The 14,197-nt window shown below is 37.1% G+C and overlaps 1 non-coding gene across 1 annotated transcript; it reads right to left on the reverse strand.

Moving 5' to 3' along the window:
• Positions 1-13,603: 13,603 nt before the first annotated feature.
• Positions 13,604-13,710, reverse strand: LOC141681095 (small nucleolar RNA R71). The gene has a single exon (XR_012558538.1). It is a non-coding gene; the product is annotated as a small nucleolar RNA R71 (small nucleolar RNA).
• Positions 13,711-14,197: the final 487 nt, after the last annotated feature.

A 14,197-nucleotide genomic window follows, 5' to 3' on the forward strand; every position in this document is an offset into this window, starting at 1 on the left:
CATAATACTATACTGGTTACACTTTTGCTCGTTAGCGTTCTACGACCTTTAATAACCACGTCAACCTTAGTGTCACGAACGTGTTAGAATCAGAATACCATCGTACTGATACTACTTCCTTTAGCTGCTTCCATCTTTGAAAGCTTGATCCATCATATAGAAGTAAAAGAATTTATTGAGAGATCACTATGATCATGAACACTTGTTCTATTACATAGTTAGTACAGAAGGTGGCCAGCCTTTAGTACTTGACAAGCAATTAAACAATAGCTGGTATCCTACTCGGCTTCTATCACACATATAGATAGTCATTCGGCAATACCTCCCCTTCTGGAAGGGTTGTTCTTCTCAGTTTATATGAAATGAAAAGAAGAGGAAAGAACGAATTGAAGAGAATTGTATATATGAAAAAAAAATATATACTGCCACAAAATATCTGGCTTGGAACCTACCTCTGAACTATAGAGGTTTGTCATAGGAGAACAAAACATATGTGTATATATATCAAGTATTATCACATCGCACTTCACATGCTTAAATATTTTTGCTATTCCGTCCATCATTCTATGGACCCTTGCTCTTCCTCGAGCTTATACACAATCACCTTTAAAACTCCCTCGATATCGAAAATCGAATCTGGGATCTCATTCTAGACATCATCGTTACTAGAATTCTATGCTTGCAACCTTCCTCATATAGTAACACGACTCTCTTTTCATAAGAAGGAATAAATATTCAATAGGTAGATAATCGACCTAGTTTTTCTATCAAAGATAACTTATACGTCAACACGACCCGATCAGTGGTACTCAATCTCAACATCCATTCCAATAGAACTCTCACGGTTGTAATCAACTCATTACTCGCAGAATCATTGCTGCATTACTATGGTCCACCACTGACCTACTGTCGTCATTCACTTTCCATGAAATCTTAATATCTAACCATACGGAGTCCATACATGTCGTATAGAATTCTTCTAAGGAGTTAACATAATCACCATTCATAATTCATGAAGAACACTCCAAATTCTGACGTACTTTCATGACATGAAGTAGATAAAATTGCAGAAGAGTTTCAATCAAAGCAATGATAGCAGGTTAATACCATTCTTAATCATATGCCTTAAATAGAAGACTTAACTCAAAGGTTCGTCTAGTCCTTTTTGAAACATGGTCCTGGCTTATCTCAAGATAGTACCTTCTGAGATAGATAGCCCGCTCATGGCAATTACACGAGTTAAACCTTTACCAACTACTATTACGGTTGGGTATTGCACAGTCATCAGAAGGAATATCAATCTTCCAAACCATAATACAACCTTCACAGCTTTAACCATCATCACTGTATTCCTTTGGCACAAGCGTCTATAATTATCCTCTTACCTTTAAGGTGTCGGCCACCTCTTTGGCCTTTCCTGGTAGTAAAATTTCCTTACAGTCAATGTCATTTTAACCACCTCCAAATAAATTTTCTACCTCATTTCAATCACTGCTTATGTGAAGATGTTCTCCTTAAAATCTGATGAGTAAAAAAAAATATCACCATTTTTCTATAAGTTATTGCCTCAGTCTTTAGAGGTTAATCACTGTCACGACTGACTCTTAATCATACTTAGAACGTCTCTTATTTTGGGTCCTTCTTGTTTTCATCATTCTTGACCTTCGTTGGGTTCAATCTATACTTTCTCGTGGTTTAACACGTGCCCCACTTGACATCATTATAATTACGTCATATTTCCTTTATCAACATTTCTATTCTTGAGAATTTTGAATATTACCTTTCTCCATGTAAAACCTCTAAGGTTATCTTTAAATCATTCCTCCTGTATCCCCTAGATACAGGGCATATCAAAATACCATTTACTAATACTAGAACCATTGTCTATGTACTTTTGAAAAATTTCTTTACTGATCTTTAAAGGTTGTTGTTACCTTGATCCTTTCCAATCCATACTTGTCAAAACTCATGCTGTCCCTATTAAGGGTGGATGCCAACCTTTATGCATTCCCCTAGGATTCATCTCAAGTTATCGAAGTTATATCCTTAATTCCACCTTTAAAAAAAATACTTGCATCCTTTCATGGATAAATCAAGTCATATATCCTTGATAGATTATCTTATTCATCATTCCCACCTCGATAGTCTATACCTAATTTCACAATAACATCTGTATTCAAAATGGGGTCAATCAATACGGCCTCCAAAAGATAACAACGGTTATCCGCTTTTATTGCCTAATTTGGTAATGATAACAAGGATGTTCTGGAAGATATTGGTCGTGTTCAACGTGAACCTCTTCTTAATAATTCCTCATTTACTTTTGTTGTTTATCTCAACAGTCATCTCAATGTTGGGATGTCTTTCATGCCTGGCGTCTCCCTTTCTGGGTATCATGCCACCGGTCTTACACTTCACATTCCTGAAGGTCACTCCCTTCATCCAATTTTCTTAATTTCCTACTTTCTTGTCTCCTCAGTCTATCCGTGTCTCATTATTTATCCTTCGAACTATCTCAAGGTTTCCTCGAATCCTCCCAACTTACAGGGGATAAAATATATGTATCTCTTATTCCTTCAATCATCAACTTTAACTCATGGTGAATCACCCTCATCCTGACGATTATATACTTTTCTATTTCTATTGCTACGAGTCTTTAGGGTTTCCTCATACCCAACTCCCTTATCATTCCTCAAACTCTATTTCCTTTATATTCCTTTCCACTTCAGTTTCTTTTTATTTTCCTTTCTCTTATCATTATTTCATGAACCAACACAACATAAGCATTGATTTCAAACATCCCATCATTCTGGATTCGTGTCCTCAGAACGAATCTTGACAACTTTTACAACTTAGATTCATAATTCATCATACTCTTCTGCCTTTGTTCTGGCTCTAAAGCTTTTACACTATCTCCATAATCTTGGGAAGTACTTTCCTGAAAACAATTGACTGAACTTAAATCAGTTTATTATAATCTCTTGCTCTGTGCCTTCTTTGGCCTTTCACCAGCGGGTGGCCTCTCTCTTAGGAGGGTAAGTGACAAAAACAGTCTTTTGTGATTCGTCAATCATTTAGAATCTCAAATGATTCCTATATTTCCTTTAGCCAGGCTCTTGCCTTGACTGGGTCAGCTTGTTCCTTGGAACTCTGAGAGCTTAGCGACTTAAAGGTCCTGAAAGAATTTCTCACCGCATTGTTTCCTCAAGGTGGTGGTTGGGAATAAAAGTATAAGTTCTGTTTAGACAGGTCCATGAATTGTCGTATAGGATTACCGTCTCGGGTCCCCTTTCCTTACTCGACTCCCGTTTCCATAGTCTGAACGTTCCCTCATTCTCCCCATAATCGGGGTCATCCTACATGTTTTAAATCCTCATTTTCCACTCCATTATGTTATGGGTTCCTTCTATCTTGATGGCGACCTCCCTGACTATCACCTTCAGGGTTTGCTCTAAATTTTATTCCTCAAACTAGCTTTCATCTAAGATTTCATCTTTAAGCTCTTGAACATTTGGAACCCAAATTCTGTAGGAATACCTCATTATTCCCTTATCATCTTTCTCGGTATTAATCTCTTATCTATTTGTTGGCTCTCTGCCTTCATTCATCACTTTTTCTGGCATAATATGTTCTTTTCCTATAATTTGGGCTGTATTGCAATCTCAAACTGCTTTTCGGTACCGGCTCCGATTACCTTCATATCTATTTCCATTTTCTCAAAATCTCTTATCAAGTTTCCCAAAGACATTATCATCTTGAGTCTCTCCTTTACACTAAGGGCATTAGCCACCATTTTGGGTTTCCCCGGATGATAAAGAATCTCATAATCGTAATCCTTGATTAGCTCTAATCACCTCCTCTGGCGCATATTGAGCTCTTCCTGCGTGAAAATACACTAGAGCACTTATGGTTTGTGTAAATCTCGCACTTCTCTCCATACAAGTAGTGCCTCCAATCTTTAGGGCAAAATTATTGCCACGAACCCAAGCTCATGGGTGGGGATATCGAATTTTATATTCCCTTAATTTTCTTGACGCGTACGCGAGTACCTTGTTGTGCTGTATAAGAGCATCCTAATTCCTTATGCGAAGCGTCAATACAAATCACAAAATCTCCTTTTTCCATCCGGCAATGCCAACATAGGGGCCATCACCAATCTTTGCTTCAGTTCTTGAAAACTGTTCTCGCATTTCTCTGTCCATTCAAACTTCTCAGTCTTACGAGTAAGCCACGTTAAAGGGCTACTATCATTACAAACTTGAACGCACCTCCGGTAGTGACCGACCAATCCTACCTCTGGTAGTTGACCTAACCATGGTCATCAATTCCTCAGTGGTCCTTTATTCATTCTTGTCAGGATCCTCCACGGAATCCTCCTCAGCCACAATCCCTTCTAGGATAAAATCCTCAACCGCTACATCCTCAATATGAACATCATCTGGTCCTGCGTTAGGACGCTCTATCGGATCCACAATCCGATCTCCAATTAGTAATAAAACATCATCGCGTTGTTGCTCCTCAACCTCAGGGTTCGGAGTCCCGCTACCATCTACGATAACGAACTACGCTTCTATCACAATATTTATAAGGGTTCCCATAAGGGTTTTAACTATCAGTACTACGTTAGGTAGCCCGATTATGAACTGGAAAGAGTTCTTATTATCTTAATGAACTTATTATCTTAACGTCACATCATCTCTGTGGTTTATAACGCTTAGCTCTGATACCATTTCTGTAACACCCCCAAATCCGGGGTCGGGGATCCGGGTCGTCACGAGTTCCATTTCCCTTAATAACACCCAATCTTAATAAACAATCAACTACTCTGTACTGTGACCCCACATTAAACACACACACCACAAGTTATAGTCTCAGAGATGAATATCCAAAAATAACACGAGTCATTTTATTCCAAAATTCTATGCCATTACACCTTAAAAGGGTTTCAGAATAGATTTACATTTATTTGCCATTATTACAATTAATAAAGATACATAAGTCTGGTACATCAAAAGTTGAAATCCTAGCCTATTGGTAGTTCCTACCTCAGCTACAGCGACATCAACGCCTATAGGAAACTGCGGAACGTTTCCTATCCGCTCGCGAATTGGGAGCTTGGTCCTGTTCATCTTTTCTATCTGTTGTTGTGTGATGAAAGAAGAAAGCAAGGGTGAGCAACAAGCCCACCAAAATAATATCTATAATGATTAACAATATATGAGCATTCTCATAGTACTCATGAAAGTCTTGGTCAAGAAGAAATGAACCAAGCTGATATCTTAACGTGACCAAGTCGCAAAATATTCAGTATATATATACATATATACTTTTCACAATCTTTGAAATCCTCTGACATGTATAATATACACAGAGTTCCAGTTTATAACTGTATAAAAATATCGTTGCAAGGTGATATCATATATCCAACCTTGTCTCAACGTATTTCTGAAAATCTTTGTCATGCATAAGATAATCATTAACTAGATATAAGTTTAAAAGATGAAGTTACAAGATACTCCAATATACTTATATCTTTTCCGAATACTACTTGAACCACCACCGTTCAAGTTATAATTAGTTTCAAAAGTTCATCACACTGATGAGACTACAAGATAAGACTTGAATAGATTCAATCTTTGAAATATCATTATAAATAATGAAGTTACAAGATACTTCATTAAGTCCTGATATATATATACACACCTATATATATACATTTCATACACTCCTTGAAAACCTCTGTTATGAAAATTATAAACAGAGTTGCAATATCCAATGAATTTGGAAAGGAGAAAACCTTGGCATAAACCTGATATCTTGCTGATCAGGCAAATATACCAATAAGTAACCTTTTCTACTAGTAGATGGATGAATCCCCCACCGGTCATCACCCTGGCCACATAAGGACCTTGTGCTGGACAGCCACCCGGCCTCTTATGCGTTGATGGACTGCCACCCAGCCACTTACACTTTGATAGACCGTACCCCGGCCTGTCGCTTATGCCGACTCAATTAGATGGACTTACTTCCCGAATGTTGTGTAAGTAATCAATTTTATTTATCAGAACAGCAACCTCGTTGCGAATATAAAATACACCCCAGAGCCGGATCCTTTAGATTTTTGAACGAGTATTCAAGTCCCCTTCAAAAAGGGAGATCTTAAATTTTAAAACGAGTTTTGGGATCCGCTCTAAACTTTAAAAGTCATTTGGAAGACTCAAAACATTTTTTAGGATGTTTGGGGTACTGCTGATTTATTAAAATAAATCAGTCCCAATATATTAGAAAATATATGAATATTATTATTTAAATAATATTCCCAAAAAGGATAATCTCTATTAAAATAATCGAAGTAGAAGTGTTAAACTCATACTTGAAATGGGTATTAAATAACCAAAGATATACTTATACGAAAGTACTATCTTTATTTGAATAATCAAAAAAATAAGTTTGATTATCGAAACATTATTCTTTAATAAAATAAAGAATATTACTTAGTAAATAATCGGAGTCATAAGTCCTCGAATGAATTTTTAAAAATAATATTCATTAATAAAATAAACGGAGTCATAAGCCTCCGAATGAATATTCAAAATAATATTCATTAATAAAATAAACGGAGTTATAAGCCCCCGAATGAATATTCGAAATAATATAAACTGAGTCATAAGTCCTCGAATGAATATTCAAAATAATATTCATTAAATAATATAAACTTATCGAATAAACCTTATTCGATTAATAGTTTTGAAAACTATATCAATATATATATATATAAATATATATATATATATATCATATACTCGGGAACATCTACTCCCGGTTTTAGAAAAGGGTTCACCTTTGGGTCCCCTATACTCAGGGTATACGGAACTACTGCTTATCTCTAGCATAGGTATTATGCAACTAATAATCATTTGAACCAACAGATATATAAATCAAGAATACGAAACAGGCATGCATATATACCATATCACATGCTACAATATATCGCAAGAATTTTCTAATAACAAATATGCATTTATCACAAGATCATGCATATACACATATACATCACAACAACAGTTATACGGGTAGAAAACTTGCCTGAGCGACTGGGGGTTATAAATGGCTTGGGGCGAGTCTGGTAACCTATAAACAACATATAAGTTGGAATTAAACCAAAGTCACTTGTAAATCTATACTTTAACCAAATTAGACTCTAACGCTCGCTTTGCGCTTACTGATTCTCTTAAGTCGCTCGAGTACCCTCGGCTCCACCATTTTTAATAAATTAACCATTAAGGGTTTTAAGGCGATTCTTTCGCGAGTACCTTACCAACTTCCTAATCCAGTTAAAATAATTGTTTCATACCCCAATTAGTCCTTTTAGGTCTTTAACCTATGTTTCAAAGTAAGGCGAGGGGTAATGGTTCGGTCGCGAAATGTCGTTACTTAAAACGGCCGTTTCTCCTAAACCGTACATCGGAATCAAATGAACCACATATCAAAATGAAGCTCGTAACATGAACTATCTAAAAATGGCAATGGTAAAAACCTAGCAGGGAGTTCTCGGGTCCTAATTTTATGAACAAAAGCAGTATAAAGTAAATCGGATATTACGACGGCTATGTTTACGCGATTTCCCAAATTTATACCATTCCAAAACAATCACCAATCAACCCCAATCCATTCATACAACCGAAGTCCATCCATATCACACTACAACAGCCCCCAAAACCTCAAGTTCTCCAATTTATGTTATTCTCAATCATGAATTTAAAACTATACTTAAGTCCTTTACTAATCAACAAGTTTCAACATTCAATTCACTACAACTCCAACCCAAACTCTAAACCTACAAGCATTAAGCTACTCTTTTACCATAACAACCAAAATCATCCTAATATACAAAGTAAAGCTAGGTTTTGGAGATGATATACCTTCCTTGAAGTGTTATGAGTAGCTAGGAAGTCTTAATAAGCCTTGAGATGTCTTAGGGATGCTTGGATCTTAAAGGAAAAACAAGAAAAATCAAGTTAAAAATCTTGAAATCACTATTCATTATCTTCTTCATTGATTTCTTGGAAGAGATTGAGAATGATTTGGAGGCTTAAACTTATAGAATAGTCATAACTATGCATAAGGAGTACTAGATAATTATCTTACCAATTTAGGAAGCTTGGAACTTGAATTTTGAAATTTCTTCTTCTTGAAATGAAGAAAAGCCGAGAGCAATGTTTGAAGAAATGAAATGATTTTGTGTTTGTGAGTTGTTTTGCCTAGCTTGGTTGCTTTTGATTTATTTTTGGTTAATTACCTTATTAACCTTGAACTTTGTGTGGTTATCATTCATCCACACCTCCTTCCCCCCTATGTCATGCTTATGTCACCTTATTATGTCACCATCCCTTACTTGCCCTCTTCTTATTGGTTGGATGACATCATCCCCTCTAATCTCTTTGATTAGCTTCTAATTACTTGGCTAATGACCGCTGATCTGTTACGGTTCGCTTAACTTTCGTTCTCATTTCTCGTTTGAGGGATCATACCCAGGATCTTATTACTTGGGTTCCCTTAACCTTTCTTAATAAATTATATTCCTTTTATGATCCTCTCTTATAATCCTTGAATTTAAATCCTTTCAATCATGTTACCTTATACTCAATTCTTTCGGTATCTGGTGGATTCTCGGGAAAAATCAAAAGGTTCAAATTTGGATTCTGACGATCTTTACATACACTTATATACCACATAGAGTACTAATAATATCCCAGAAGATCAATAAAAGAACCCCTACATAGTGTGGCATGAAAAGTTTTCTTATTCAGCATAACACTATTCATAAGGGTTTCAAAAATTCCAAAAATTGGGGTTATTACATTGACACTCCCAGGCATTCTAGAAACTCAACAAACTCCTTGTCAAAATAAGGATCTTCAGCTGCCATCTTGATTCTCTCTTCTATACCAACTTCTGCTTGATGTAAAGATCTGAGCTTGGCTTCCATCTCCCTTTTAGTCATGTTATAAGGTTGAATAGGGGTTTGAGATATTTGAGCTCTAAGAGTTTGTGAAGTTTCTTGAAGGGGAACCTTGAGTGCACCCATGATAGCTCCTAAAGACACACTTGTCTATATTTTAAAATAATTTTGGGAGTCTATCAGGGATTTAACGTCACTATGATGGTTTTGTACTTGAGCTGTGAGGTGTTTGACTTGAGTAACAATACTTGAGTTTGAAGCTTGAAGTTCATTTACTTGAGCTTGGAGAGTTTGGATTTGTTGGGATGAAGAAGTAGCAGGGGTACTAGTAGAGACTCCACTTCCAAAACTTTCCTGTACCACCCTCTTGATCTTCTCAATCATGAAAGCAAATGATTCATATCTAGCCTTGTGAAGTTGATCTAACTTGACTTTAGTATCATTATTCTGAGATATTTGACTCTGCAGAATTGTGCGTAGTGCTAGAAAAGACTCCCTCAGCTGTTTGATGCTGGTTTCTATTCCTGTGAGATTGAAGGTGGCCAGATTTTCAGAAAATTTGTTAAATTTATTTTTGATCTCTATCTGGCCTGAGAGGAGATCATCAATTCTTGACCTCACCATCTCTTTTATACTTCCTCGATTACCACCTAGAGTCTTTTCTAGTGCTTTACCAATACAGTGAAAGGCTTTTAGTTGGGCTTTGTAGACCTTTGTGATGGAATCATAAACTTTCTAAGGAGTAAGAACCTTGGCATTTCTACCTAAGATGGTGACATACTCCTCCCTAAACCTTTCCAATGCTTCTTCCATGTCAATGCTGAAAGATTTGGATAGCCAAGAAGCAGCATTGCCATCCTGTTAAGCTTCATATACTATCTTTTCCTGTTGTTCTTCAACATCCTTCTTGTAAGGTAGTTGAATAGCTTGATATTCCTGATTTGGCATGTCAGAAGTGAGAAATTGTTGAGCTATATTGTCAAGTCCTTCAAGCTAATCCACAAGCATATTATTCACATATGTGGGTTGAGCTTGAGTGTCTTGGAACCATGTGGCTTGAATTCTAGGTGGTGGTTGAATAGAAGTGGGGTTAGTCATTATTTGGTGGTATAAGGGTTGAGGTGGATGCAACACATGTGACATAAGTCACAGTTGGACTCACAGTGTGAACTCTGGTTATAACAGTGTGTTGACCACCTTGTAAGTGATCCTCCATTTGAATTAGAGGGGACTTGGCCAGCTTATTGTCATATACCATGGCCTCAAACCCTTGTTCTTCTTGCAAATAACTAACACTTGAATGTGACTGAGTATTTGCCTCCTCATTTTATGGATCATTGGCAGTTGGACTCCTGTCATCAATTTTCAAAGCAATTTTAGTCAGAATTTTGAGGGGAGTTGTTCCTGCTTAAGGAACCTTTAATTGAATTGGAGAGGATTTGAGTAGCTCCCCCTCAAGGGTACTACCCTCAAACCTTAAAGCCTGTGATGGTTGTTATGCACATGAAGGTGCAGATGTTGACACCGGGTCTTTAGTAAAAACTGATGAAACTCCTATATTTTTATGGTGTCATCAAGGTCCAACTCAGCACTCGGCCTCTCACCATCTAAATATTGTTTTAAGTGGTGAGCATAGTTTCAAGAAATGTGTCACCTGATTTTGGCAGGACTAGAGAAGTAGATTCAAGTTCTTCATTAAAAGAAGAAGAAATTTTAGATATGAGATGAGTGATCTCAGAGTTGAGTGTTGGCAACCCCCTGTGTAGAAGAGGGAGTTTCAATAAATATGCCCTCATGGTGTGTGCAAGCCTCATAACTTCTTTTACCTTCTTGAGTGTGCTCAAGAAGGGGTGCAGACTCTTTACAGGATGAACTTGAGAGAGTATTTTGATCAATAGTGACATCTTGTTAAGAAGATGTCACTGGAGTCTGTTTTGATCCCTCCTTTACAACTGCATCTTGTTAAAAAGATACAGAGATGGTTAATTGAGTGGTCAATTCTACCTTTTTCTTTTTTGGTTTCTTGACCAGGTGACTCAATTCCTCACTTTATTTCTCTCCACTCTCATCAATTACAACAATATTTACCTTCTTTCTCTTTATTTTATTAGCTTCACCCTTTTGCGATGATGAAGCAGTTGGTGTTCTAGCCTCTAATGGTTGAGAAAGAATTGTTGAAGCTGTGGTAGGCCCCTATGGGTTATCTTGTGTTGGTGCTTCCAGGTGCCATAATTGTACTAAAAATTGAACCACTTCTCATGTCAGGCATAGGATTAGGATAAGTCCTAATTTCTCCAACATAAAGTCAGTGACATTAAGAATTACCTTTACCTGATTTTTAATATTCAGTTGTCCAACTAGAATTTTGGACACTGACTTACTGATAAGTGGATTTTATATCTACTTGGAACGCTTCATTACAAGCTTAAGTTGGTGTTTTGGACTCAAGTTATTGGTATTTTTGATGCATTTTTGTATTTTTCATTACATGCATTAGTTGGATGAATAAATGAGCTTTTCAAGGAAATACTCTGAAAGGGGATCAGATTCTGAAGTCAAGACCATTATCATGTTGAAGAGCATCTCGATAGCTTTGCGTGGACTATTGAATCGTCAAATTCTGACGAACGGAACTCAAGTTACAACAAAAAGAAGAAATTGAAGCCAAGTGCAGAGGAGCCGCGTGCCCGTGCCAGACTTGTGGCAGCCGTGCCATTTTGAAAAAGAATGTGTGCGCCCGCGTGGGATGCGTGGCGGCCACGCCAGGTGCCTGTGCCAGAATCCTGATTTGACTCGAAATCGAAGAATTTGAGGGCCCGGATCCACCAGAAGCTTATATAAACCAAGAATAAGACATTTTTAATAACAAAGAGCCAAGAGAGAGCAGCCGTGCCATTTTGAAAAAGAATGCGCGCGCCCGCGTGGGATGCGTGGCGGCCACGCCAGGTGCCTGTGCCAGAATCCTGATTTGACTCGAAATCGAAGAATTTGAGGGCCCGGATCCACCAGAAGCTTATATAAACCAAGAATAAGACATTTTTAATAACAAAGAGCCAAGAGAGAGCATTGAGAAGACCTAGAGAGCACAAGACGGCTATGGAGAAGAAGACTTTTGTATTCTTCAATATAGTTGATACTTTGGATGCTTGTTTTCGATTTGTCTTTGAACCCTAGTACTCTAATATTGTTTATTATCATGTTTTCATTGGAACCCATGGTGATGATGAGTTCGATTATGAACTAATCGTTGTCATGGGGTTCTAACAGATTTATTTATGGATTTCAATAGTTAATTATTTTATAATCCTTTGTGTGTGGTGATTTTTAATTTCCTAGTTTGGTTGTGCTTATTCATCTTTGATGCGTAGCTAACATCTAAGATTGTTTGTTAATCTCTATTGAAGCGACAACGAATATAGATGTTTAGAACTTGACATGCTAGCATAGGTTTATGTATGAATTGACATGCATAATTCGTGGGTAATTTTAACTATCTTATTCACCCTATGTAATCAAGATAGATAACTTGTTCTTAAACCATTATATTTTTGATCTTTATAGACATATAGGGACTAAGCATAATTGGTGTCTATTCAACTTCTATCTTAATTGTGGATGTTTGACAGTAGGGTATACGTATAACAAAAGTTAGCGTATACTAGTTTCATGTTATCTAATTAGTTGTCATCACCCTTACATGCTAAGGATAAAGACATAACTTTGAATGAAGTATTTAATGAAGTCAGAATCCCATGTTTATTCTTATATAAGTAATTCAATCATAATTCTCTTGGTTAATGTTATTTAGTATAATATTTTAGTTAAATCAAAACTCAATTTGTTATTTGTCTTAACAGTGAGTGATAACCATACATTATTGCATAAGTGCATAATCTGAACTTAACCAAAACTGATTCTCTGTGGGAACGAACTTGAATTGAATCTTATATTACTTGTGATCGCGTACGCTTACGTGTATTTTCACGTTAGAATTATAGCGAACAAGTTTTTGGCGCCGCAGCCAGGGATATCGGTGTTAAATTTTAGTTTATACGCTTGACATCAGTGGTCGTTAAAGTTCACTGACTCGAATATTTTACTTACTTGTTTGCTTTGTTTGTATTTGAGATACTCTAGAGAGCGTGTATACGAACGCTTTCTCAAACTCGTAAGGAAACACTGGATGAAGTTGAAGTAGTTGAAGAAGTTTTTGAAGAAGTTGAAAAAGTTGAAGAAGAAGTTTTTATTGCAATGGGAGAACCAGCAGCGAATCCGAAAACTTTGATGGATTATTCTCAATCGAAGATCAATGACATTCAGTCTAGCATTGTCAGACCAGCCATTGTGGCTAATACCTTTGAAATCAAGTCTAGAACGATTCAAATGGTGCATAATTCAACACAGTTAGGGGGTACTCCAACGGAAGATCCCAAAATGGAAATTAGAGATTTCATCGAGATCTGCGACACTTTCAAGTTCAATAATGTTTCTGAAGATGATGTGAAGCTGAGGCTTTTCCCATTCTCTCTGAGGGATAAAGTTAAGTGCTGGTTGCATTCTCTACCACCAGCTTCTATCACTACTTGGGAGTATCTTGCTCAGAAGTTTCTTACTAAATTCTTCCCTATGGCGAAGACAACTGCAATTAGGAATGCTCTTACTTAATTTGTGCAGCAATCGGGAGAATCTTTATGTGAAGCTTGTGAGCGCTACAAGGAAATGCTTAAGAAGTATCCTCATCATGGAATGCCTGATTGGATGATCATCAATTGCTTTTATAATGGTTTGGGAGCATAGTCAAGACCCATGCTCGATGCAGCATCAGGTGGAGCTTTATGGGCTAAGAGCTATGATGAAGCTTATGAGCTAATTGAATTGATGGCTGCTAATGAATATCAAAATCTAACTCAGAGACTACCTCAAGGCAAGATAGCAGAAATTCTGGAGGTGGATACAACTACGGCTATAGAAGCTCAGCTAAAGGCGTTAACGATGAAAGTGGATTCTTTGGCTAAGTATGGAGTTAATCAGATCATCAGTGTTTGTGAGCTTTGTGCAGGTGCGCATGAGACGGAGCAATGTGCTATATCAAGTGAATCAGCTCAGTTCGTGAACAACTTTCATAGGTCGCAGCAACCAGTTCCTGCCACTTATCATCCTAACAACCGCAATCATCCTAACTTCAGCTAGAGCAACAATCAGAATGCAATACAACAGCCTTATCAGCAGTTTGGA

This window comes from Apium graveolens, chromosome 8 (assembly GCF_009905375.1).
Source record: "Apium graveolens cultivar Ventura chromosome 8, ASM990537v1, whole genome shotgun sequence".
NCBI classification, from domain to species: domain Eukaryota; kingdom Viridiplantae; phylum Streptophyta; class Magnoliopsida; order Apiales; family Apiaceae; genus Apium; species Apium graveolens.